Genomic DNA, 5,640 nt, shown 5'->3' with positions numbered 1-5,640 from the left:
GAGATCATGCTGACTTTGAGAGTCCAGCGTGGGACCCACGTTCAGTTGACTGGCGAATAGAAAGATGAGGACAGGCCACGCGTGCAGTCAAAGGGTCCTCATCACTATTCATCATCTTCTTCAATTTACCTATGGAATTTGCTGCGGATTTTCCTACAACTTTACCTGCGGATTTTGCTTCAGATTTTTCATGCTTTCAAAAACCTACAAAAATGGTCATTAACAAAAACAAGGGGCACCCAGGTCGACTTAAAATGACCTCCTGAACACGATGGTGGCATTAGTTTTGGCTAAAAACGCCTGCATCATGGGATTCGAAAGTTCACATATTTGGAACCTCAAGAATGGCACATGTGTATTCTCACGTTAAGACTTGCATGTAAGGGTTCAAATCTTCCCTAAACCATCTTAGCAACTTGTTAGAAGCGTTAGTTGGCATTAAAACATGCTTAGTTATGAGATTCGAAAGTTAGAAAAATACATGAATATGTAACTTTTTAAAGCATGAGTTTTATGTACATGTAACCATGAATTATGATCTTAACTTACTATATTAGATCCCAGGAGATGATTGGAATGATTGGTTTGTATTGATATTGATTGGAATATTGAATTTGAAAATTACAAAGTGTATGGAAATTTTGAGAAATTTGATGAGTTTTCTTGCTATACTCTTGCTATGTTTCGTGGGTGTGTTTGTTGTTGATGTATTCCACTTCTTTTATAGGCCAAGGGCTGCTTGGAAGTGAAGCTAAGAGCATTGATTGCTTGGTTGAAAGTTTGATTTTTAAATATTAAAAATCCTTGAATATTTGACCAAGTCTTCTTCTCCTTTACTTCTCTTGCCTTGCTCTTCAATTCTCTGCAGAAAGATGAAGATTCCTTGGGTGAGTCATGCTTGGAAATCAAGCTACCCATTACCCATCCATTTTCCTTTTAATTTAATCTTAAAATAAGATAAAATTATGCCAAAAATGGATAAAAAAGGTGTGGGCCTTGTCTTGGTCGTGGGAGGCCCATAATAACATGGCAAAGATGTTTGAACCATGAAAACTTGGCCCCATTTGGAAAAAATGCATTTTTGAGCAATGTTGGTTTCATGCATTTTCCAAAATTTAGCCAACTTCAACAAGGTGTAAATCCTTCAATTTTTGTCATATGAAGGAGATCTTGCACTTTTTGGAAACCTCAAAGAGTCCTCTAACCAATGTCTTTAGTCTCATGTCAAAATGATTTTTGAAGCTCCTTGTGTGTCCTTTTGAAAAAAGTGTATTTTTGTTGACTTTGAAAATGACCTGTAATGTCTTTGATCATATTTTTCAAATGGTGAATCCAATGACCATGGGATCAATGGCATTTGAAAGATAATTGAATTTCCTTCAAAATAAGCTTTGGTTTGAATTTTTTGGATGAAGGATGAGAGAGTTATGATCACTCAAAGTTGAGTTGACTTTTCAGGCAAAAACCCTAATTTTGAATCTTAGGGTTTTGTTGATTTTTGATCTTTCCTTGATGAATTATGATCATCCAATGATCAAATGATGAATCCTTTGACAAAATATGGACTTTGACAAAAAATTTCATTTTTGACTGTCTGTTGACTTTTTTGGTCAAACGGGTCGTCTGTTGACTGTTTGAGCTGCTGACGGTGCGTCTGAGTGAATTGAAGTTTGAAAATTTGTATGATGGTACTTTGAGATATATGGATGTGTATGAAATCCATTTGAGCTCTCAAAAACTTGTTTCTCCTGTAAAAACAAGAAAACCCTAGTCAGGGACTGTTTATGTAGGAGACAGTTAAGCGTACCTGATTTTTGTGCAGTGTTGAGTCTCTGCTAATCGCGTGATATTCAGAAGACTTCTAGAACAAAAATCTTGGAATTTTGAATTGTGAAAGATTGATTTGATTGATGGTACAAAACACTGAGAATTGTACTGCCAGCAGTTTGGCTGTCAACTGACTGTTCAGGTACTGAAGCAGCAGTTAAAGTGAAAAATCAACAGTCTAAAGTTAATTTTTTTTTGTTGTTTTTGTTTTATGTTTTATGTGAAAAATGAAAGTTTATTTTCATGACTTGTTAGAAAAACACAGACATAATAAATAACTAATATTTACTGTTACCAGTACAGTCTGAGTTTCCTGATTTTGCGCCTGCAAAAAGATTTAACTCTGTACCAATTGTGCCAGTACTATTTATCTGTAAATAAATAAATAGCATGTGTGAAGTAATAAACAGTATTTGGCGTTTGCGTAAGAATAAATTCAACTGTCAGGATATTTGTTGAAATAAAAATCCATGATTATATGAGACTTTTAATTTTCAGATTGGAGTTTTCTTGAAAAATAATGCGGGCAAATTTTGGGGTATAACAGGTACAAATTTAAATAAGAAAACACAAACGATTTAATTAATTATTGGTCTCGCGACCTAATTAATTAAATCGAGATAAAAATAAAGAAATCGAGTGCAAAAATATTTTTTATGACTTTTTATGGATTTTTATGAATTTTTTAGAATAAAATAAAACAGTTATGATTTTTTTTAAGGTTTAAACAAATAATTAAATAAATAAATAATTAATATTTATATAAAAATATATAATTAGAAGAAAATATAATAAATAAATAATTATTATTATAAAAAAAGTTTTTTAGAAAAAAAAGAAAATAAATAGTTTTTGTTAGTAAGAGAAGCAAATATTTATAATGATATATATATATATATATATATATATATATATATATATATATATATATATAAGAAAAAAAAAGTTACATAATTAAAAATAAAAAAAATTAAAAAATTTCTTAGCTTTGATTGTGTGTTGCGCGCTGATGGAGGAGCATGGTGAATCCTCGCGTCTAGGAGCGTTAGATGGTTTCCTGAGTTGATCCAACGGTTGCAAGGGAGAGGCTGTACCGTACGCACAGGGTCGAAGGCACGCTGGATCTCCAGATTTTAAAAATCTGACGCGCGCGCAAAAGGAGCCAATGGGGGAGCGACAACGCATCATCCCCTACCTTGAGCATTTGCAGACGCGGTTTTTACACCGCTTTTCATGAAGCGCCATAGAAAGTCCTAGCTTTTTACACCTGCGAAGACATAAAACAACCAAAACGCAAAGGAAAATTTGGCGTGACCACTCGTTTACGATCGTCCAACACTCACGGATACGACGGGCCTGTTTATTTCCTCTAATTTTACTCATAACAGAAATCCCCAAATCAAAAGTTTAACCCTAATAATGGTATCTCGTTAATAAGGCCATATAAACACAATTCAGTTTCCAGAAACAGACATACTATCATATGAAACCAAAATATGCAATTAAAACACAGTCATGATGCATGATTTAAGGTAATCGAAGAGATTTATGAAAACGCGAACCGTGAGCGTTTTGGGGCAATTCTGGACGTGTCTCTTGCGTGCAATGGTTGGCAAAACTTCAATGAACACCAGGGACTGTGTTAGGATGCACAAAAACTTCTAAATCGGCCTCCAATTCAGAATTGTAGTTTTGATTTTTTTGACTTTTGGAATTCGGGTTGTATTCTCTTAGAGCTGCCAAAAACGTGAACCCTAGGGGTCTGAGATTACTAAGTATATATATGTGGTGAACTTAGGTCAACAATCTTGGCCAGAATCCCTTTGAATCTTTGTTTTCAATTTTTGGAAAATTTGATTGAAATTTTGGAAAATATGTTTCTAAATTGGTCCAAACTCAATCTTTTCTTCACCAATTGGCTTTGCACGAAATTGAATCAAATATTGAGTTTAATTGGTGATTGAATATGATTGAATTTAAGAGAATATCAAATCTTTTCAATTTCCTTCCAAATATTGATTAAATATGTTATTTTTAATGAAACAAAATTCAAATAAAAATCAAATTTTAATCAAAAATTCGTGGCCTTTTGATTAGAGCTTCTAGATGACTGGCATATCAAGATTGGATCATAATATATTGGGCCCATTTGCAAAAATAATCAAATTCTTTCACATTTTTTCTTCTAAAATATCTCAACTTTAAGAAGGCCTATCTCTCTCACTTTTTGAGGTATAGAGGTGTTCTAAGACTTTTTAGAAACCTTAGAGAGTCCTCTAACCAGTGTCTTTGGTCTCATGTCAAAATTATTTTCTATGCTCCTTGTGTATCCTTTTGAAAAAAGTGTCTTTTGGTTGACTTTTGAAAAGGACCTATAATGTCTTAGTCCATATCTCTCAAATGAAGCATTTTTAGACTTGGCATGTGAGAGACAAATTTGTAGAGAATCAAATTTCCTTCAAAATGAGCTTTGGATGGAAAATTTCTGATGTTCCATGTGAGAGTTATTGCTGGTCAAAGTTCAGTTGACTTTTCCTATGCAAAACCCTAATTTAGAAACTTTTTGATTTGTTGATTTTTAATCTTTCCTTGATGAACCATGATAAATTCTTGATCAAATGGTGAATGATACTTCAATATGAGGATTTTGACAAAAAATCAGAAGTTTTGACTTTAGTTTGACTACAGTTGACTTTTTAGGTCAACTAGTCGATTGTTGATTTTCTGAACAGTTAAGTGACCATTCCCTTCAATTGAGACTTGAAACTTGTCATAGAGATAATGTGAAATGTCTTGAGCCCAATGAGATGCCTTGGAGCCATTGATTCACTGTTTTTCCTTTGAATAAATCAAACCCTAGTTTCTGTGTTTTGCTTAGGAGAGTGTGTTTTGAAGCTTTGTGTTTTGGTTTGAATTTGAATAGGAGAAAATGTATGGGCAAATTTTGGGGTATGACATATCCACTGCAAAAACACACTTTGACACTTTCACAAAAAAAGAGTGAGTTTTAAGTAAGTCGAAAACAACCTGCAAATGATGTAAATGATCGGTGAAATTACTGCTGTAAATAAGAATGTCATCAAAGAAAACTAAAACAAACCGCTGTAGGTAAGGGCGTAAGAGATCGTTCATTGCTGATTGGAAAGTAGAGGGTGCGTTTGTGAGGCCGAAGGGCATTACTAGGAATTCATAATGCCCATCGAAAGTGCGAAAAGCTGTTTTGTATGTATCCTGAGATGCAAGCCAAATCTGGTGATAGCCAGAACGTAAATCTATCTTTGAAAAAATTGTGGCCGAACCTAGTTCATCCAGTAGTTCATCTATGGTTGGTATGGGGAATTTATCTTTGATTGTAACTGTGTTTAGGGCACTGTAATCCACACAAAACCTCCATGTACCGTCTTTCTTTTTTACTAAGATAACTGGTGATGAAAACAGGCTGTTGCTTGGAATAATTATCTCATTAGTAAGCATTTCTTGTATGATGGAAGACATGGCATCTTTTTGAGAGTGGGGGTATCGGTAAGGCTTAACGTTGATTGGTGGGGTGTTAGGTAGAAGGGTTATATGATGGTCGTGGGGTCGAATAGGTGGTAGAGAAGTTGGAACTTGGAAAATTGATTCATACTGATGGATAAGGGCCGCAATGGCAGGAGGTGTGTTGGGGGGTAATGTGGTTAAAAGAGATTGGGAAGGGTTAGCGTGGGAGGGATGATTAGGTACTGGATGGCAGATTATCAAGTGGAAAGAAGCAATGGAATTGGTATGGATAAGATGGCAGAGTTGGTGAAAACTGGAAAAAATAGGGTGTTG

The sequence above is a fragment of the Vicia villosa genome, linkage group LG4, assembly GCF_029867415.1.
Source record: "Vicia villosa cultivar HV-30 ecotype Madison, WI linkage group LG4, Vvil1.0, whole genome shotgun sequence".
Lineage (NCBI taxonomy): Eukaryota > Viridiplantae > Streptophyta > Magnoliopsida > Fabales > Fabaceae > Vicia > Vicia villosa.
This window is presented reverse-complemented; position numbering follows the sequence as displayed.